Source organism: Tamandua tetradactyla, chromosome 22 (genome assembly GCF_023851605.1).
Source record: "Tamandua tetradactyla isolate mTamTet1 chromosome 22, mTamTet1.pri, whole genome shotgun sequence".
In the NCBI taxonomy this organism is placed as follows: Eukaryota; Metazoa; Chordata; class Mammalia; order Pilosa; family Myrmecophagidae; genus Tamandua; species Tamandua tetradactyla.
In genome coordinates this window covers 13,979,923-14,002,784 of record NC_135348.1, presented here as the reverse complement: position 1 = coordinate 14,002,784, position 22,862 = coordinate 13,979,923, and the positions used below count along the sequence as shown (strand labels likewise).

Below are 22,862 nucleotides of genomic sequence, written 5' to 3'. Positions count from 1 at the left end.
GTTGTGTCCCAAAGGAGCAAAGTGAAGGGTCACAGATATTTAGAGAGGAAACTACTGGCATCAGAAGCTGAAAGCAACAGAGCCAGGAACAAGGACCAGCAGACACCAGCCACATGACTTCCCAACTGATAGAGGTGTTACAGTCAGTACCAGCCTTTCTTGAGCGAAGATAACCTCTTGTTGGTGCCTTAATTTGGACATTTTTCTCAGCCTTAGACCTGTAAACTTGTAACTTATTAAATTCCTTTTATAAAAGCCATTCCATTTCTGATATATTGTATTTCGGCAGCTTAACAAACTAATCTAGAGAGTAATCTGCAGAGGATGGCAAGCTTTTCTCCAAAATCTTAGGGGTCTGCATTGTGATTCTCCTGTAAAGGACTGCCAAAGGCCCCAGACAGCATCTCTTTTTGCCACTGACACTCCAGCACCATTGGATCTTCTGGATCATATGGCTAGAGCAGCTTGCACAGCAACCTGGACCTGTCTCAGAGCCTCCTCTTGTTGTGGTCCCCACTCAAAACTAACAGCTTTTCTGGTCACCCAGTAAATGGGCTAGAGTAGCACACCCAAATGAGGAATATGTTGTGTCCAAAATCCAAAGAGGCCAACTAGGCGTTGTGCCTCTTTTTTGGTCATAGGAGGAGTCAGATGCAACAGCTTATCCTTCACCTTAGAAAGGATATCTTGACTGCTCCACATTACTGGACACCTTAAAATTTCACTGAGGTGGAAGTCATCTGTATTTTTATTGGATTTGTCTGCCATTCTTTCATACATAAATGCCTTACCAATAAGTCTAGAATAGCTGCTACTTCTTGATCACTAGGTCCAATCAACATGATATCATCAATATAATTGACCAATGTGATGTCTTGTGGGAGGGAGAAACGATCAAGTTTTTTGCAGACAAAGAGCTGGAGGTTGATATACCCCTAAGGTAGGACAGTGAAGATATATTGCTGGCCTTGCCAGCTGAAAGCAAACTGATGGTCCTTACTAACAATAATTGGGAGAAAAGCATTTTCCAGATCAACAGTTGCATACCAGTTACCAGGGGATGTATTGATTTGCTCAAGTAATGATACCACATCCAGGAACAGCAGCTGCAATTGGAGTGACCACCAGGTTAAGTTTACAACAATCCACTTTCATCCCCCAACATCCATCTGTTTTCTACACAGGCCAAATAGGCAAGTTGAATAGGAATGTGGTGGGAATCACCACCTCTCTGTTACCGGACAAAAGCAGTGGATTCTTTTGCCTGACACACTCAATAACCAATTCCTGAGACAACTGGGTTCCAAAGAGAGAAAATGTTTATTACTAGATGCACAGTAGGAGAGCAAATGGACAATCAGCCCATCTCCCCAAGTTTAGGGGTTTCAAGGTTTTTATGGATTTTAGCAATGGGAGATGAGGTCACTACAATTTCAAATAGCAAGCTCTAAGCAGAAGAGGAGACAGTGTTATCATTATCATTTCAATACTAAAGATGTAAGCCAAAAGGAAGGGAGATAAGTTATCTTTTCAATAGCAGAGTCTACCTGATATGATTTACAAATGTAAGGGGCTGAAACAAGTTAATAGCTGACTTCAAACTCTTCATTAGCACTAGGATCTTTGCTCCACAAGTTACTTTAAGAAAATGACTGGACATAGGGAGTAAGAGCTCTTCCAATCACAAAGCCACAAGATAAAGGATTTTACAATAATTTCAGATATCAGGGCAGCTGAATTATAGTTTAAGGATTTCAGGTATTCCCCTCTTCGTACTCCAGTATACCAGAAGGCGAAAAAGGAATATCTATATTACGATTCAGTAACCAAAATCATCCCTTAAATACTAATTTCTCGGTTATACCTACATACTTCAAGTCCTTGATGGTGGCACAAGTCTCTGCAATCCCTTCAGAAATCCAGTATTGCTTCTGATTTACTATTTTGCTAAGCAGGGGTATTTCTAAGGGCTTCCACCTCACCTTTCCTACTATAATAGCCTCACTCCACAAGTCAGAGCACCAATGTGGGGACTCTGCCAGTTGTTGAGTATGTTGATTCCAATTATGTATTGTGGAACTGGAGAAGTAACCACCGAATGGATCTGGGGACCCACTGGACCCACTGTGAGATGGACCTGAGTTAAAACTCCATTCATTGCTCATCTGACGTCCATAAGTCCCCACTCTGGTGGACCATAGTGATGTGTTTTTGTTTTTTTTTTAACAGGTAGAAAAGCCTTTATTTTCTGGGTGGGGCAAGAGAATTGCCAATTTTATATGAAAAAGGCAGTACATATATTTCAAACTCCCAGGGTGTTACTGCTTCATGATTTGATCAATTAATGCCCAGGTGACTGATAAACCTTTATTAATATTTACCAGATGTTAGTGGCAAATAGGAGAAAAAAAGGGACATAACTGGGGATTATAAAGGTAAACCAAAGGGACATAACTGGATATTATGATTTGGGAAGTTTCTGTGGCTGGCCATAAATCTTACAAAGCTCTCCAGCACAGTGACGTTTCAAGTCTCCTGGAATTAATGTCACTTTTGAACCAGTGTCTAATAATCCTTTTTCCTTTTCCCTGATCATTTCCTTTTCCCCAGTGCACAGTTATCCTGGTAAAATGCTAAAGATCACTTTGGGAAAGGCTGGGAGGAAAATTAATAGTGTAAATTTGTGGCAGTGTAACAGGGTCCTTCCCTAGGGGGGCCTGGCCTCCTCTCATTCAAGGGGCTCTGAGTCTGTAAACCGTTTCAAGTCTGGGAATTGACTAAAGGGCCGTGACTCTCTGTTTTTGTAACTCAAGTTAGACTTTTGTTCACTTGACCTAGAATTCTTCTGCTTATACAGATCACGTAAGAATGTAGTGGACGTCCCATCTATTTTATTCCTAGGCACCCCGTGACCTGCCAGCCAACACCATAGGTCTCTGTGAGTCAGATTATTTTGATCACTGCTTTGAGTCTTCTGTCCATTATGGTGACCATGCTCACCTTGTCTTTGCTGTTTAACTGTCACCACATGGCTTCTGCCAACTTGGGATATGATCATCCCCAGTGTGTTTAAGGATTCCAGCTCAATGACAGCAATTCTGACCTACAGAGAAGAGTAACCACAGAGCTCTTCATAGACGATGGAAATTGGTCTCACTAATTTATTCCTCACCGTCCTGCTGAAAGATGTGTCCTCTGGACGTTCCTCAGGTGGGTGAGCAGATCTTACATGATAAATCCATTCTAACATATCAATCTCTCTAAGCCTTTGGATCCCCTCATCTATATCACACCAGGGCAGTTCTGGCAGTTCAACCCCAAGTAATGTCAGCTACCTTTTTAAATCCATGTTTCAGCCAAGCACTGAAACTATTAACACCCTTTTTTAACCCCTCAAGCTATGATATTGTAGCTAGAATCTCTACTTACTGGACCCATATCAATAAATTCAGCCTGATCCATCTTTATATTCTTTCCACCATTATCCCACACCCTTAATATCCATTCCCACACATACTTCCCTGATTTCTGATTATATAAATTGAAAAACTCAGGCAGTTCTTTTGGAGTATAGTGTACCTCCTCATAGCTCATACTTTGTACCTAATTTTGGGGAGCCTGTTGGGACTTCAGTCTAGTTATAGCTCTGGAAGAAAAGAGGGGTGGTTGGAGTGGGTTATAAGACTCAGAAATATCTTTCAAGCCAATTCCCTCAGGGCATTTCCTTGCAGTTTCATCTGGTGAAACCGGATTAATCACCCCAGGCAGAGTGGTGAGGGCTGTTTCTTCAGAGGGTGGGGTGGGGTGGTGGTTACAGGTTTATCAGGTACTGTAGAGTTAATCTCTTCAGGTGGAAGCTGGATGGCAGATTCCTTGGAGCAGACTGGAGGTTGGGAAAATGTTTCCTTAGGGCAAGCTAGAGGTGGGGCAACTGTTTCAACATTACAGGTTTATCTATCAGAAACTCAGCAGAATCTAGGGTTTCAACGTCTCCACTGCCATCATGATCAACCCTCATTCCAATTTTCAGCATCCCATTACTTTCCAATCAATTCCATTACTTTAACAGCAGACACTCTGCAGATTGGGATTTTATTTTACATTGTAACTCTCCCACTTGCACACTGAGTCTTTGGGTCTGGTTTTCAGAGATCTCAAGTCTGTAGCTACAGGAAATAAGAGTTTTCTTTCAGGGCACCCATAGAAACTTTCACATCCTTCACGTGCAAACTTAAGTTGCAAATTTGAAGTCTTCAGCTCATTCCTTTCTTTTATAACTGTATCCAGCATATTTAGGAACAACCAAGCAACATCATTCTAGCTTTTAACTCCACAAAACTCTGTACATGTGTCAAAAACACTGTCATCCAACTCTTCCCTCATAAGCTTTTGAGTGGCCATATCCAGTGGTGATATTTTGCATATCTCTATTTCTAACTCATGTCATGGACTATCAGTACCATCCTGATTATTGGATTATTAGGACCTTTGAATCTAATCAGAGTGGAGAACTAATGGCAAGAACTCCAAAACCAATTCAGAAATCCCATTTTTGAGATTGTTTCTCAAGATCCACTCCTGGTACCAAATTAGTGTCAGTCAGGGTTTTTGAAGGAAACAGAACCAATAGAAGATACTGTAAATATTATGAGATTGTATAAAATTTTCTCACACAACTATGGAGATGCCTGAGTCCAAATTCCATAGGGCAGGGCTGCAAACTCAGAACTCTGATGAAGGTTTTTGATGAATTCTCAAGGAGAAGCTGGTTGGCTGAAGTAGAGATGGAAATTCTCTCTTCTGCTTGTTAAAATTATCACTAATTGGATGAAACATCTTCTTGCTGAAGGCAATCTCCTCAGTTAATTGTAGATGCAATCAGCCATAGATACAATCAATTTACTGGTGATTTAAGTCCATGAAACATCCTCCCAGCAACAGTTAGGCTATTGCTTGCTTGACCAAACAACTGGGCATCATTACATGGCCAGGTTGACACATGACCTTAACCATTACTGAGGCGTATAGCAACATAGTTTGGGTCGGATAAGTTGGTATGTTGGCAAATAAGAGTGTTATAGATTTAGGATGTTAAATTTAAGCCCCATGGTAATGACACAGAAAGAATCAGAGAGTATGCAAGCTTATAGAGACAGAAATTAGAGTACAGGTTGGCATGCGGGTGAGGTAGGGGAATTAATTCATAATGGGTGTAGTTTTCTGTTTGAGGAGATGGGAAAGTTTTAATAATGGAAGGGAGTGAGGGCACTATAACATTTTAAATATGAGTAATTCCACTGAATGGTATGCTTGAAATGGTTGAGAAAGTTTGCATTGCATATATGCTTTCACAATTTAAAAAGTAAGGAGAGTCTTCTTTTTTCGTGGGGTACCCATGGCGTGGAAGCTGCAAGCTCTCTGTCCCAGCCGGGCTCACTCTCTCCTCTGGGCCTAGGATTTGTCACACAATCATAAAAGCACTTTCGAAGAAACATGTCCCTACTCTTTCCAGTTGCTGGTGCTGGATAACTCTTGAGTGCGTCTAAAACCCAAGCCCAGACTGACACCCCAAATACAGAAACTTCTTCATTGAGAGGCAAAAAATTATACACTCAGTTTTAAAGAAGCAAAAATTGTGAAAAAGCACAAAGACTCCAGAAGTGTAGTGTTGATTACTTATAAAACATGCAACAGAGCAATTAAACATCCTGGTAAAAGTGGAAGTTTTCTATCAGCACTGAAGAACAATCTACCACTCCTACAAAGAAACCCAGCCCAGACACACCAAGGAAAAAGACTCAGTGTTCTGCAAACCTAGATCATGATATGGTTGGTTCCAAAGGCAAGAGTCCAGCATTGATTTTCGAACACTTACATCTGGGCAGTCGACACCCATTTCCTCTTCAAAGAATGGGAGCAAAGCAAAGAAACACTTCTCTCCACTAAAAATGTTACTTAGTCAGAAAGAATCCCCAAACAATTCAAAGGTGGACTTCAGAAATTTCTTGTCTTCTCTGTTAAGGGTGGATTTTGAAAATAAGAAATATCTAATGTAATTTCTGAAAGTAAAGTTAGAAAAAGAACATTTTTTACTAGTTCTTAAAATACATGAAAACTAAGTCCAAAAGCAAAATTTTCTTGGCATCCTCCAGCGTCTGTAGAGATAATACCTCATTGGAATGAATAACAAATCTACCCTGCAAAGGGTGGTTGTGAGGATCAGAAAAAGTATGTGAAAGGTCCTTGTAATATATAACTATACAGATACTGAGTACTATTACTTTCCCCTTCTTTAATTAACAGGATTTTTTGGGTTTTTTTGTATGGGCAGGCACCCGGAATTGAGCCCGGGTCTCTGGCATGGCAGGTGAGAATTCTGCCACTGAGCCACCATGGCCCGCCCTAATAAGCAGTTTTTACTATTTGTTTTCTTTTATAAGAAAATTAAGACATAAATTTATGAGTCTACTCACTAATGAAGATTGCTTCCAGATATCTATAGCTTTATTGCTAACTCAGAATAAGGATCAATTGTGTGTCCTTGTTTTCCTTCAATCACCTACATAACAGTATAATAGCAAAATTTGACATTATTCCTATTTTGAGTGCAAAAATAAATATCTGGGGCAGTCTTGAATTACAGATGATTCAATAGGATACTGAAATTTTCATTTTCACCACTTTGTATTGATTCTATAATAATATTTTACCGTAGTGACATTTTAATTTGCTCTAGTAAAGACTTATTTGTAGGTCTAAAAATCATATCAGAGCATAATACAGTAAGCAACAATTTAGCTATCAAATATTTTCTGGAACATAAATATATATATATTTATATATATAATTTATATTTATATATATATTTTATATATATATTTTAATGATAAGCTAGGATTATATTCAAGCTGTCTTTTAAAAAACTCTTTAAATAAATCATGTAAATACTTGGGGGAAAAAAATAAGGAGAAAGTGGGCCACGGTGGCTCAGCAGACAGTTCTCGCCTGCAATGTCAGAGAACCGGTTTCGAGTCCTGGTGCCTGCCCATGCAATAAAAATAAGAAGAATAAGGAGCAACTAAAGAGACAATGACAATTAAATGTAATACACAATCCTGAAGGCTATTAAGGGAGGAAAAAAGGCTCAAAAGGACCTTTATTTTATAATTGAGATGAATTATTATTTATATCAACATTATTATTAAGATGGATGAAAAATCAGATTATAGCTTGTAAGCTTTATATTGATGTTAAATTTCTTGAATTTGAGTATTGCACTTAAGGTGGTTATGTAAGTGAATATCCTTGCTCTTAGGAAAAGTACATGGCAATATTAAGGGTTCAAGGCACATGATGTATACAGCCTTTACTCAAGTGTTCAGAAAATGGATTGATGAACAGACAGATAGATGGATAGATAGATGGTTTGTAAGATATAAGTATAGATAAATAGAAGGAGATGATAAATGTGGCAAAATGTTAATTCAGGTATCTGGGGGCGCAGGACATCTTAGAGTCACCTCTGTTTGGGTAGGTATTATATTTGTAACTGTCTTGAAAGAAAAAAATATTCAGTAAATTTATGGATGATCTTTCAAGGAAGATCTCTGTTGAACCCAGAAGATTCCGAATCTTTTCCTTTTCTGATTTTAATATTTTTATTGTAAAAACTTAACATACACACATTCTTGGCATGCAAACATTCCATACATAGTGTATAATCAATGGCTCACAATATCATCTCTGAATCTTTTTTTTATTTATTTTTTTATTAATTAACAGAAAAAAGAAAAAAAAGAAATTAACCCAACATTTAGAAATCATACCATTCTACATATGCAATCAGTAATTCTTAACATCATCACATAGATGCATGATCATCGTTTCTTAGTACATTTGCATCAGTTTAGAAGAACTAGCAACACAACAGAAAAAGATATAGAATGTTAATATAGAGAAAAAAATAAAAGTAATAATAATAGTAAAAACAAACAAAAAAAACAAAAAAAAAACAACCAGACAGACAAAAACAAACAAAAAACAGAAAAACAACAACAACAACAAAAAACCCTATAGCTCAGATGCAGCCTCATTCAATGTTTTAACATGATTACTTTACAATTAGGTATTATTGTGTTGTCCATTTTAGAGTTTTTGTATCTAGTCCTGCTGCTCAGTCTGTATCCCTTCAGCTCCAATTACCCATTATCTTACCCTGTTTCTAACTCCTGCTGAACTCTGTTACCAATGACATATTCCAAGTTTATTCTCGAATGTCGGTTCACATCAGTGGGACCATACAGTATTTGTCTTTTAGTTTTTGGCTAGACTCACTCAGTATAATGTTCTCTAGGTCCATCCATGTTATTACATGCTTCATAAGTTTATCCTGTCTTAAAGCTGCATAATATTCCATCGTATGTATATACCACAGTTTGTTTAGCCACTCATCTGTTGATAGACATTTTGGCTGTTTCCATCTCTTTGCAATTGTAAATAACGCTGCTATAAACATTGGTGTGCAAATGTCCGTTTGTGTCTTTGCCCTTAAGTCCTTTGAGTATATTCCCAGCAATGGTATTGCTGGGTTGTATGGCAATTCTATATTCACCTTTTTGAGGAACCACCAAACTGCCTTCCACAGTGGTTGCACCATTTGACATTCCCACCAACAGTGGATAAGCGTGCCTCTTTCTCCGCATCCTCTCCAGCACTTGTCATTTTCTGTTTTGTTGATAATGGCCATTCTGGTGGGTGTGAGATGATATCTCATTGTGGTTTTGATTTGCATTTCTCTAATGGCCAGGGACATTGAGCATCTCTTCATGTGCCTTTTGGCCATTTGTATTTCCTCTTCTGATAGGTGTCTGTTCAAGTCTTTTTCCCATTTTGTAATTGGGTTGGCTGTCTTTTTGTTGTTGAGTTGAACAATCTCTTTATAAATTCTGGATACTAGACCTTTATCTGATATGTCGTTTCCAAATATTGTCTCCCATTGTGTAGGCTGTCTTTCTACTTTCTTGATGAAGTTATTTGATGCACAAAAGTGTTTAATTTTGAGGAGCTCCCATTTATTTATTTCCTTCTTCAGTGCTCTTGCTTTAGGTTTAAGGTCCATAAAACCGCCTCCAATTGTAAGTTTCCTAAGATATCTCCCAACATTTTCCTCTAACTGTTTTATGGTCTTAGACCTAATATTTAGATCTTTAATCCATTTTGAGTTAACTTTTGTATAGGGTGTGAGATATGGGTTCTCTTTCATTCTTTTGCATATGGATATCCAGTTCTCTAGGCACCATTTATTGAAGAGACTGTTCTGTCCCAGGTGAGTTGGCTTGACTGCCTTATCAAAGATCAAATGTCCATAGATGAGAGGGTCTATATCTGAGCACTCTATTCGATTCCATTGGTCGATATATCTATCTTTATGCCAATACCATGCTGTTTTGACCACTGTGGCTTCATAATATGCCTTAAAGTCAGGCAGTGCGATACCTCCAGCTTCGTTTTTTTCCTCAAGATATTTTTAGCAATTTGGGGCACCCTGCCCTTCCAGATAAATTTGCTTATTGGTTTTTCTATTTCTGAAAAATAAGTTGTTGGGATTTTGATTGGTATTGCATTGAATCTGTAAATCAATTTAGGTAGGATTGACATCTTAACTATATTTAGTCTTCCAATCCATGAACACGGTATGCCCTTCCATCTATTTAGGTCTTCTGTGATTTCTTTTAACAGTTTTTTGTAGTTTTCTTTATATAGGTTTTTTGTCTCCTTAGTTAAATTTATTCCTAGGTATTTTATTCTTTTAGTTGCAATTGTAAATGGGATTCGTTTCTTGATTTCCCCCTCAGCTTGTTCATTACTAGTGTATAGAAATGCTACAGATTTTTGAATGTTGATCTTGTAACCTGCTACTTTGCTGTACTCATTTATTAGCTCTAGTAGTTTTGTTGTGGATTTTTCCGGGTTTTCGACGTATAGTATCATATCGTCTGCAAACAGTGATAGTTTTACTTCTTCCTTTCCTATTTTGATGCCTTGTATTTCTTTTTCTTGTCTAATTGCTCTGGCTAGAACCTCCAACACAATGTTGAATAATAGTGGTGATAGTGGACATCCTTGTCTTGTTCCTGATCTTAGGGGGAAAGTTTTCAATTTTTCCCCATTGAGGATGATATTAGCTGTGGGTTTTTCATATATTCCCTCTATCATTTTAAGGAAGTTCCCTTGTATTCCTATCTCTTGAAGTGTTTTCAACAGGAAAGGATGTTGAATCTTGTCAAATGCCTTCTCTGCATCAATTGAGATGATCATGTGATTTTTCTGCTTTGATTTGTTGATATGGTGTATTACATTAATTGATTTTCTTATGTTGAACCATCCTTGCATACCTGGGATGAATCCTACTTGGTCATGATGTATAATTCTTTTAATGTGTTGTTGGATACGATTTGCTAGAATTTTATTGAGGATTTTTGCATCTATATTCATTAGAGAGATTGGTCTATAGTTTTCTTTTTTTGTAATATCTTTGCCTGGTTTTGGTATGAGGGTGATGTTGGCTTCATAGAATGAATTAGGTAGTTTTCCCTCCACTTCAATTTTTTTGAAGAGTTTGAGGAGAGTTGGTACTAATTCTGAATCTTTTTAATGACAGAATCCTAACATTTTAGAGGGGAACCTAATCCTTTCCAGGGTTACGTTAAAATAAAGAGCCGTGACAGTAAGGATGTCACATCTCCTCTAGAGTCACTGGAAGAATACAAGGGCCAGAAAATGCCTCATACACTATTAGCAGGAGGTGCAGAGGAATCTTACTTTAATACAAATTAAACATCAGTGGCAGAAACATAAATATTTTTAAGTCCAATATCGATTAGAAAGAACGTAGTTTCGTATTATTTTTCTAATAAAAGTCAGAGGGTTTGATACAGAATTTGTGCAAATTAGATGCATTTCAACAGTTTTTGTTTCGCTGCTAGTTGATTTTGATAGCTTCTGTGCTATCAAATAATAAACGAGTATTCCGAATGGTAATGATTACTTTTTTCAAAGTTTGTATGCTTATAATTTATGCAATGCCACACACTCAACCAAATAGCTCTTAACTTTATTTTTACCTCAGGGTATTATTTAGAAATCACATAAAGAAAAAAATAAAGTTGGAGTTTGTTTTCTGGTTCTTGGTTATTTTAGCCTGACATTGAGAGGTTAAGTTCCTAGAGGAGCTTTAAAAAGAGAATCTAGTTATATTCCCGTGACTGTCCTGTCTTCTAAATCTAATGAAAGAAACTGCTTTGTTTGCATAGTGTGTGATCAGATTAAGGTAGCATTTAAAAATGAATATGGGGGGGCGTGCCACAGTGGCTCAGCAGGCAGAGTTCTGGCCTGCCATGCTGGAGACCTGGGTTCTGCCATGCTGGAGACCTGGGTTCGGTTCCCAGTGCCTGCCCATGCCAAAACAAAACAAAACAAAAAACGGACACTTCGAATTTGAACCATTTGTATACTCAGGGAATAAAATAAGCCCATTTCTCTGAGTTCTGAAGCTGTATCAATAAAATCGAGCTTTTTCTCAATGGGGTGAGTTCTTCTCATCAGATATTCAACAAGTGTGTCATAAAAGAATCTTCCTTGGACTTTGCTCTTGGATTGAAACACTCCTATCTGCTCTACGGATCTTACATTTATTAACACTAGAAGATAAAAAAGATGGCTAATGCCACACAGATGCCTGTGGCTTTTAAAACATATTATTATAAGGCATACAAACCCTTCCCTGAAATTGGTCTTCCCTGGGCAATGATTAAACTTTTCAACTTGGAATCCTGTCATGCTGCTGAGCTGTAAAAATGAGCACTCTGACCCCCCTTATTCAGTTTTCCTCACTGCCGGTCTCGGGGACTTCAGAATGAAACACAATAGCTCAAGCAAAGAGAGCCCAAAGAGGTTTTCATTGGCTCCCATTGTCCCCTGATACTGCAGCCCCGCCCTCTGGCTAGTGCTGACAAGCTGTTTATATTTTTGTAAGGGCCACCCTTGAACTCAGCAGCCTGATGACTATAATGGGCCCAATTGTCTGCGGGCTGCAGGGAGCCAAGTCCCCAGGTCCGAGGAGGCTGAGGCCGGTCTCAGGCATGCAGGAGCGCCCGCTATGGAACACAGGTAAAGAGGCTTCCGAGTGCGCGGTGATTCTTTTTCCCGGGCGAGCTGGTTAATCCCCGGTACTGTCTTGGGGGGAAATGAGTGTGTGATTGAGTTGAGTTTTTTGCCTGGTTTTAACTTTTTACCCGCTAATAAAATGGAAAGAAAAGCGCAGTTCACCGAAATCTGCTCACAAAGCTCGTAGTGATATCTTTCAACCCAGGCAAGAAAAGAGCAGAAAAGCAAAAAATTGGTGGAGAGATGCAAGCTGGATTTTGACACAAAAGCAGCATGGATGTGGCAAAGCATAAGGCTATTTCCAGTGATGTGTGACACTCACATGCTGTTTGATTTTCTAACTTAGCTCTTTACATTCAGGAGTTTAGCTCTGCCACTGTGAAGTTTCTGTAAGCCAGATGTTTGCCAATGTAATTCAGCCGCCAGTTTGAAAGGGTTTAATATCTGCTGGGGCAAACCACAGCAGTTTTGTATGTCATTAATAGGTCTATTCAGAAATGTGAGAACCGGTTTACAGCGGGAGGCTGTGAAGTTTTACTGCTCTTTGAAAGTGCCCAAAGGGTACTAAGTCCGTCTGTAATGGGGCTTTGGAGTGAAGGAAGGAGCCCCAGGCAAGAGCATTCCCTGACCTGGCCCCCCAAGGCTTAAAATATTTCTTTTGCAAAAGAGTCATAATTTTTACTTTACACAATTTTAAAAGGGAAGAGAGACTGCTTTCTTTTAAACCTCATCTGGAAACTCCTTGACTACTGGCAGCGAGGTAAAGGGAACCAAGGGGGAAATGGGCAGGAAGAAACCCTGAAATGGACTTAGCCAGCCACACCTCAGGTACTTTCTGGTTTCTGGCTTGTGAACAAGTGAGGGTGGAAAACTGTTGAAGCACCAGTCTCTGATGACTGATTTCGTCATCTTGGGTGACCCATTTGGCACCTTACTAGACATCTGTGACAGCGCAGTGGGCACACATGGCAAGTGAGAAGGTTTCCGTCTCAGTTCTGCAGTGGAAGATGAAACATCCAAAGCCCTGGGAGTTGCATTGGAAATTCCTGCCTCCTGCTGGATAGAAAAATCACCTGGGGCAGCTTTGATGAGAAAATGCAGTGGTTTCCTTCCTCATGGGGCTGATGGTGCTCATGGCATGAAGTCAAAGAGCTCAGAGTCTGTGTTTAATACAACAGGTGCCAGATAAACTGAAAATATGCGGTTTAATTTTTGGACCCAGGTAGAGGTGAATCAAGGGTATTAAGTACACTTAGTGTTGTGGAAATCTCCCTGCCTCCTCAAATTCCTAGAATCTGTATCTACTTATCTACAAAGCCGCAACTTTTCTTCTGTGTGGCTCCTGGAGGAATTAAATCAGAATGCAAAAGTTGCTTTAAAAATGAATTTGACCCAATGGTTCAGTGGTAGAATACTCACCTCCCATGTGGGAGACCCCGGTTCAATTCCCGGACCATGCACCCCACCCCCGAACCCCCAGAAAAAAAGAATTTGACCCAAAGACACCATGAATATTTCAGCTCATGACACTAGATGGTTTCCAAATGAGGCCAAAGTTTCCTTGCGTGGTTGGAGAGGAGGGGATGGTCAGTTGCCCTCTGGGGCTCTGATTGTGCCAGTGCTGCCCTCAGCAGGGAGGGGGCTCAGTAGAGAAAGGACAGGTGCACATCTCCTGCCATCTGTGGCCCCACAGCAGGCCTCACATCCCTCCTTCAGGTCACAGCAAACTCACAGTCTCATCTAAAAGTAGCCCCAGACAATGATAAGAGTAGCATGAACATGGGGAGTCCAGTAAGAGAGAGAATGGGGTGAATTCAATGACAGTTCTTGGCTGGCTTCCTTTTGTCACCAGAATGGTGGGCCTGCCAGGCTGCTGATAATTCAGATGCTTACAGAATAATTTTCAAATACAGGATTTGCAAAAACTAATGCTAAAATAGGAGATTTACCCAAAAAGTAATATTCCTCTAGAGTCTTTAAATACAGAGGACTATTCTCACAGACTTATGAAACCAAATAAACAAGCATGTGTAGATAAAATATTATGAGGATGATAAGTATCAATTGTAGCCTATTATTTATTGTGTGATTGCTATGTGCTAGATATTGTACCAAATATTTTTTATGTATTATCTCACTTGGTCCTCACTAACCCCTTTGAAATACGTAGTTATCCTCCTCAGTTTACAGGTAAGGGAACTGGGGAACAGAGAAGGTAGGTAACTTGCACAAAGTCACATAGCTCGTAAGTGAACTAAAAATGTTAATCATAAAGAGGGTTACTGTATTATTTGCTAAAGCTGACAGTATACAATATACCAGAAATGGGACAGCTTTCAAACAGCTGCAAGTTTACAGTTCTGTGACCATAGAAATGTCCAAACCAAGGCATCCAGAGAAAGATACCTTAATTCCAAAGAAGAGACCAATGACATTTGGGGTTTCTCTCTCAGCTGGGAATGCACATGGCAACCTCTGCTAGCTTTCTCTACCAGAAGGACTCTGGCTGTGTGGGCTCTGGTGGCTCTAAAGCTTTTTCCAAAATGGTTCCCTCTTAAAGGGCTCCAGTAAGCAACCCCACCTTGAATGGGTGGAGACACATCTCCTGGGAAACCACCTAATCAAAAGATCCCACCCAGCAATATTGAGTGTTAGTGAACATGGCTTTTCTGGGGTACACAACCATTTCAAACCAGCACAGTTGCCTTATATTATGAAAAGGGAGATTTTCTGTGGAATATAGTTGGCAATCAAATGTGTAGCTTTTTAAGAAGCCCTCTAGTCACCGGGTCTCTGCACGGAGCTAATTGGTAGTTCTGAAATTAAGCCAAGAAACACTTCCTCTAAGTGGGTGAGAGTGCTGAAGTTTGGCAGTCTCACCTGTGGATATTTCCGCAGCCCTGTCCCAGTAAGCGGAACCCAAGCAGGAACCAGCTGGGGGGAGGCATTTGGGGCCCGTGCCCTGCCTCATTGACGGGCCTGTGCTATCTGGGGTGGGGGCCCATGACGGACGACACACACAGAAGGAGAATACTGAAATAAAGAGCAAATGCTTTCAATTCAGACAAACCTGAATTCCAGCCTCACCTCTGCCATTTCCTTGTGCAATCTTGGACAAGTTATTTAATCTTGCTAAGTCTCAATTTCCTCAGCTAAATAATAGTGATAACAATATCTATTTCTTTGGCCATGGTGAGGATTAAGTGTGATAATGAGTAAAAGTTTTCTGCATGGTACCTGACACCCAGCAAATACTTGGTAAATATTAATTCTTTTATTGTGGCTGCCACCAGCACTCAAGGACAGTATTAAATACTGACCAAGTTTGCTGAATGTTTCTGGTTTATTTGTGACATTGGCATGAAGGGAATGGAGAGAGAATGCAGGGAAGTGGAGAGAAAATTGCACTGAACATCAGCAGACTGTGCTCTGGTCTTCATTCCCCCAGGGCCAGCCCGTGGGACACCAGCAAAGGCGGGACACTAGAAGGGAGCCTTGAGGATTGAGGAGGAGGGGTCAAGTGGAAATGGAAGGAACCGTGCTTAGTGCTAGCAGTTTCTGATTCGGTAGATTGGGCCGGGTCTTAGTCATCACGCATCAGGGTTGAAAACCACCGAGCGGAAGGAATCGACATGTGTAAACACCCAGAGGCAGGAGACAGTATTTGGGAAACAATCTGTAGTTCAGTCTGGTTGAAACCTAGCATCTGACTGAATGAGTGAGCCTAGATAAGATGGAACTGGTAGGAAATGAAGCCATTGTCCCAATAAAGATGAAGCAAATGTGGCAAAATCTTCATAATTGTTTATTATGGGTGTTGAATATTTGGGAATATATTATACTTTTCTGTCTACTTTTGTGTTTGCTTAAAATTTTCATAATAAATTTTTTTAAGAGTGGAAAATCCCATAGACCTGCCAAGACCAGACCAGAGCTGAATTTGAATTCAGGGTCCGCTAGTTTTAGCTATGTGACCTTGAACAGGTTAACTTGATCTCTTCAGTTCTCACTTTCCTCATTTGAAAATAGGAATAATAGTTTTCTGGTGTGAGATTGGAAAAGCTAGAACATATACATGGTCCTCTATAGTGCTCAACATGGAGCCATCCCTCAATAAAATCTTACCCAGATGGTGACAGAAATCCCAGGATGAGCCGGGACCTGGCATCAAGGGATTGAGAGAGCCTTCTTGTCCAAAAGGGGGAAGAAGGAAATGAAACAAAGTAAAGCGTCAGTGGCTGAGAGATTTCAAACAGAGTCTAGAGGTTAACCTGGAAGTTATTCTTATGTATTATACAGATATCTTTTTTTTGGATTATGGTGTATTGGAGAGGGAATACCTGAAACTGTTGCGCTCTGTTCTAGTAGCCTTGATTCTTGAAGATTGTATAACAATATAGCTTTTACAATGTGATTGTGTGATTGTGAAAACCTTGTATCTGATGCTCCCTTTATCTAGGGTATGGACTGATGAGTAACAAATATGGATTAAAAATAATAATAATAGGAGGAAAAGGGTTAGAGTATATTGGGTGGATAGAAATGCTGGTGGTCAATGAGAGGGAGGGCTATATGTGTGAGATTTTTCTTTTTTCTTTTTGTTTCTTTCTCTGGAGTGTTGCAAAAATTAAAAAAAAATATCATGATGATGAATACGCAACTATGTGATGATATTGTGACCCACTGATTGTAGACCATGTATGGAATGCTTGCATGTTATGATTTATCCATAAAAATATTAAAAAAAAAAAAACTACCCAGAAGGACTATCCTATCCATTCTGATTGAAGTTGCTAGATGATGCTTGAGGGTGATTCAAACAGAAAATACGTAGTATAGTAAAGAAAAAATGGACCTGGAAGTCTACGTCTTTAACCAGGAACAAACCTGGGGCACTAAGTAGGGACTGAAAAACATATCTATAGCACAGACTAAAGTGTGTAAGTTTAAAAGTCCAGCACGAATAACTTGTTGAGATGTGGCAAGAGGACAGTTGTTTCTTTAATAGTTCCATTTTATGGCAAACCCTAGGAAAATTGAGGCCCTGCACCAGGAATCTAACACAGTGAGCTCCTAGGATGGAGATGATCCTTGTGACATAGCACTTTTTGATATTTCTCTTGCACGTGATTTACAAGAAAACTGGTGAAAAGGCCCCTGTCGGCATTGAAGGACCAAGCAGAGACCCTAGTGACCTTGGCCCTCCTGGGACCTTCCTAAGTAGAACAATGGAACCCTATTTGGTTTGTGTTCATAATCCCTTGCATTCCAAGTACTTTCTGTCTACTTAAATTTTCAAATGATGCACAATCATACCACTGCCCCACTTAACAGGCATGCTCTATTATGATCCAAGGATTAAAGGAACCCACTAAAAAAGATGAAAGGTTAATCAGAACCTAGACAGAGATTGCATGCCCCTAGGAACCCCTGGGAGCCATTTAGATATGCATCATCTGTCCTCCAGCTGCCCCTGCTGGGAACACCATGCTTATCAGACCCCTACTCCTGTACAGCTTTTCAGGGAGAGCATTTCCTGGTACGTAGGTCTTTAACTGCTAGGTGTGTTTGCCCACACTCAACCTGCACTTACTAGTACCATACCTAACCGGTTGAAGCTGAGGGAAGAGTACACTTCACATTTTGTGACTGTTATGCAAACAGAACTTAACTGAAATTTCTCAAACTGTTAACTCTGGAAAATACTTGGATCCAAAAGGGCCAATCTCTCACTTTGCAAACATCAGATATGCTTCTTGAAGCAACAGTCTCTGGAACCATCTCGGAAAATGATATCCCTCACGGGGTGTGTGAGAGGAAGAAATTTAAAGCTGTAGCACTCTCAAAACCTCAATATAAACCCAGTCAGGGCAGGCAGTTTCCAAAGCACTATCCTGACTCAGATTCCACCCAGGGATCCTCCAAGGATGGAATCCATTTCTTCCCTCTGATTTCTCCTGCTCTTCCCAGAAGGGAAAAAATACATAGAATTTAGACTGAACATTGAAGTTGTAACATGACTTAAGAGTTACATGCCACAAAGAGCTGAGCTTACAAGATGGTTTCATATCCATATCATTTTCCAAGATATATTGCCATATTGGATGATTTAGGGTTTTTTTTTGTATGCTGTATGACAGGGGTCACATTTCATTCTTTTTCCATGTGAGTATCCTGTTATTGCAGCACCATTTGTTGAATTTTTGTTTGTTTGCTTGCTTGCTTGTTTGTTTTGGGAAGTGCATGGGGCAGAAATTGAACCCGGGTCTCCTGCATGGCAGGCGACAATTCTACCACTGAGCTACCCTTGCACCCCCTGAATGATTTAATTTTAAATAGAGGGGCTTCAAGTAAAATTTTGCTGAGGCGCCCTTGTCTATTGCAAAAGTTCTGTGAAATCTGCAAGAGTATCTCCTTCCACAGCTCCCCTAGCGCTTCAACAGCAACTTGGGCAATAATTGCACATAGAGGAATGCCTAGTAGAGCTGAATCCCTTTCATATTTCACTCTCATGCAGGTTCTTCCAACAGGGAGCGAGGGACAAGACGTAGGGCTTTCAGGACGTATGAGTCTTGTCCTGTGCTCCTCACTAGATGTTTCTATTTTCTTAAGAGCATTATAAGAAAACAGCAGCAATCAGTGATTTCCTAGAAAAGTGGGCCCTTTAAAGATATCCTGTATGATAAGGAAAACTATTGTTTCTTCTCAATACTTTCTGTGTTCTGGGTACTCTAGGCCATAGCATAAATATTAATGAAAGATGGTCCATTAAGGAAAGAAAATGGAAAGATCCCTATAAGGTAGCAGTGACCCTATAAGCCCCAGAAGCCTTGTTGGAACTGTGACAAGGAAAGATAGTGATAAGTCCTAAAAAAAAAAAAAAAAAAGCAACTCTCTTCCCACATTCAATACATGCAATAAACCAAGGGGCACAAATGTCTGAGCTGTCAGAGCTAGAACAGAGACAGGGGCATGGAGGCAACGGCAGGTCACCCAGCTTTCCCAACCTCTGTCCAGGGGTATGCAGGGAATCCGGGGCCTCCAAAGCAAGGCTTCCTTTTTTTTTTTTTTTTTCACTGGCCTTGCCAACCAGGGATCCACAGCTCCCATCTGCATGTGGACTTAGTGGTGTCTCAAGGTTTTACATATGGCATTTGAGTGGCAGGGTCACTGGGGGACAGGGACCTGATAGTGAGGGGACCTGAGTTGAGAATGGGATAGGGCTGGGTGGAAGGAGGGCTTGGTGACTGCTGATCCTCATCCTGTCCAGAAACTGGAGTTACTGGGTCAGAAAAATGTCCCAGTTCCCTCTGGGTTTCCAAGGCTAGTTGTTCTTCTCCATCAGGATGGAAACCAGGGCTGGTTAGCCTATGCCTGCATCTCAACTGAGAGCCTTAGGAGTGGGGTGGGGATAACGGAGCAGCTCCCAGCTGTCTTGAAAGCTATCATTGTGCTTCTCGCTCCAAGTGGATGTAAATTTATCTTTCCTATAGCCTCTCCCTTGGCCTTTGAAAAACCCAAAGTAAGTCGAGGGAAGAAGCAGAAGAAAAGAAATGAACAGGGTTTGGGGTGGGGGGACACCATTCATACTTTTTTTTAGGCAAGACCTGTTTTTGCTGTGATGGTTTTGTTCGGAGCCCTTTCTTTTCTTTTCTCTATTTCTTTTCATCAAAGCAGTTCATTCTGGAGCTGCCAGGAGAACAATTCTTTCCAGTTCCTACAAATGGTAACTGTACACATAATATCCAAGCCTAGGCTTGTATCTGTAGTTTCTTCGATTAGATTAAAGGGGAAATCTTGTTTTGGATCCAGTTTACCTTCTGCTACCAGGGTATTGTCCAATGTAGCTTCCTAGGTTCTTAGCCAGGCCGTGAGAAAGAATTCAAGGGCACACCACAGCAGAGAGCAAGCAGGTAGAAAACTTATTGAGAACGCATGTGAGAGAACCACAAGCACCCTCACAAAGACAAAGGTGAGGGAAGTAAGAGGTCCTGGCAATATGGGGCCATTTGCTTTTATAGATTAGCTTTACTTACTCCCCAACCCCCTTCCTTGTTCGGGCTTTTTCCCCTAGCCTTCCTTCTTTCCAGGCAAAGCCTGGTGGAAAGACAGTGCATTTGGATGGGTCAGTTGGCTCCACCCTTCTCTGTAGATGACACACTCAGGTGGGGGTTGTTTGCCCTCAGGTGTTGTTTATTGCCATTCTTCTCAGAGATATTTTTCTCCTTGAGGCCTGACCACTTTTTAGGGTTTGCCCTTCTTTTTTAATTTTTTATTTTATTCATTTATTTTTTGCATGGGCAGGCACTGAGAATCAAACCCGGGTCTCTGGCATGGCCGGCGAGAACTCTGACACTGAGCCACCATTGCCAGCCCTGGAGTTTGCCCTTTGCTTAGTAAGCCACCACCCTAATTTGAACCCTGCATCAAGGACACATAGTTTCTCAGCCATTGACTTATCAGTTTACCAATGCTCTGTGCATGCAATGTCACCAGACAGGCTGTCTTTAAAACGGAGAGGCTAACATTGATTAAGCGCAGGCTGCCTGCCAGGCACTGTGCTAAATGCTTTACACTTGTGAGCGACTTAACTTTTCCAGGTGAGTATTATTATTCTCCATTTTCACATGAGGAAATTAAAGCTCATAGAGTTAAGAAAATTGCCCAAGGGCACAAAGCTAGTCAAACTGGCACACAGAGGAAGCATTTTGGAGAGAGAGACAGAGTGATGAGAACCGCACAAGCCCATGCATCCAGAGAACTTTTAAGATGAAGAAGGAAAGCACCCTTTGGGGAGCTTCATCAAACAAGAAGCCTGGAAAGAAAGCTAGCAGACATTGCCAAGTTCACCATATGCCTTTTCCATTTGAAAGAGGAACCCTGAACTTCATCAGCCTTTGTTGAGCGAAGTAACCTCTTGTTGGTGCCTTAATTTGGACATTTCTATGGACTTGCTTTAATTGGGACATTTTCACAGCCAAAATGCTTCCCCTTTTAAAGGATTCCAGTAAACTAATCAAGACCCACCCGGAAGGGTGGAGTCACAACTCCATGGAAGCCATCTAATCAAAATTGGGTGGGTCACATCTTCGTGGGAGCAATCAAAAAGCTCCCAGCCAGCAATGTTGAATGAGGATTAAAGGACATGGCTTTTCTGAGATCCACCACAGATTCAGATGGGCACACAGTATTTCCTCTTCTTCAATTTTTTTGGAAGAGTTTGAGTGGGAATGGTATTAATTCTTGGAATGCCTGGTAAAATTCACCTGTGAAGCCATTTGGCCCTGAACTTTTCTGCCTCTACAAGATTAGATTAGGAAAAAAGACACAGCTTTCTGTGGTGCATACCTGTTTCAAAACCAGCACAACTCCCTCCCATTTCTGATTTTATTTATGTGCATCCTTTCTCTTCTTGTCCTTACCAATCTAGCTAAAGGTTTATCAATTTTATTGCTGTTCTGAAAAAAACAACTTTTGGTTTAATTCATCCTTTTTTTTTAATTTTCCATTTCATTTATTTCTGCTCTAATCTTTGTTATTTCTTTCCTTCTGCTTGCTTTGGGATTAGTTTGCTGGTCTTTCTCTAATTTCTCTAGTTGTTCAGTTAGGTCACTGTTTTTAGTTCTTTCTTCCTTTTTAATGTAGGCACTCAGGACTGTGTTTCCCTCTCACCACTACTATTTTTTTTTAATTTTCTTATTTTTTTTAAATACCAAAAAACACCAAACAAATGCAAACATTCATAACTTTTGATCATTCCATTCTACATATATAACCAGTAATTCACAATATCATCACATAGTTGCATATTTATTATCATGATCATTTCTTGGAATATTTGCATCTATTCAGAAAAAGAAATAAAAAGAAAACAGAAAAAAATTCATACATACCCCCACCCCTCCCCCTCACCAATCACCAGCATTTCACTCTAAATTTATTTTAACATTTGTTCCCCCTATTATTCATCTTTATTCCATATGTTTTACTCGTCTGTTGATAAGGTAGATAAAAGGAGCATCAGACACAAGGTTTTCACAATCACACAGTCACATTGTGAAAGCTTTATCATTATTCAATCATCTTCAGGAAACATGGCTACTGGAACACAGGCCCACATTTTCAGGCAGATCCCTCCAGCCTCTCCACTACATCTTGACTAACAAGGTGATAGCTATTTAATGCATAAGAATAACCTCCAGGATAACCTCTCGACTCTGTTTGGAATCTCTCAGCCATTGACACTTTATTTTGTCTCATTTTGCTCTTCCCCCTTTTGGTCAAGAAGGTTTTCTCAATCCCTTGATGCTGAATCTCAGCTCATTCCAGGATTTCTGGAATTTCTCATTGCCAGGAAGGTCCACAACCCTGGGAGTCATGTCCCATGTAGTGGAGAGAGTTCACCACTACTTTTGCTGCATCCTATAAGTTTTGATATTTTCTGTTCTCATTTTCATTCATCTCAAGAACTGAATGAATGTATCATCCAGTATCTGAAGTACTGACTTCTCTTATAGTTTCTTCTTTGATCCACTGATCGTTTGAGCATGTTTTTTAACTTCCAGATATTTGTGAAATTTCTGATTCTCTGATTGTTATTGATTTCCAACTTCATTACATTACGATTAGAGAAAGTGTTTTGTATAATATCAGTCTGTTTAAATTTATTAAGACCTGTTTTGAGCCCCACATATGGT

General features: G+C 40.1%; 1 protein-coding gene and 1 pseudogene across 3 annotated transcripts in view; both read left to right on the top strand.

The window, feature by feature from the left end:
* The window catches only part of TRIM2 (tripartite motif containing 2), a 214,828-nt gene that overhangs the window by 65,531 nt on the left and 126,435 nt on the right, over nucleotides 1–22,862 (top strand). For 2 of the 3 annotated variants that reach the window (XM_077139763.1, XM_077139759.1), the window contains exon 1: nucleotides 11,925–12,168. The exons of the other annotated variant lie outside the window; for it this stretch is intronic. The gene's annotated coding sequence lies outside the window, so the exon portion shown is untranslated. Of the gene's footprint in view, nucleotides 1–11,924; nucleotides 12,169–22,862 lie in introns of those variants that run through there. 3 annotated transcript variants of the gene reach the window in all.
* Nucleotides 5,333–6,056, top strand: LOC143665982 (UPF0711 protein C18orf21 homolog pseudogene; annotated as a pseudogene).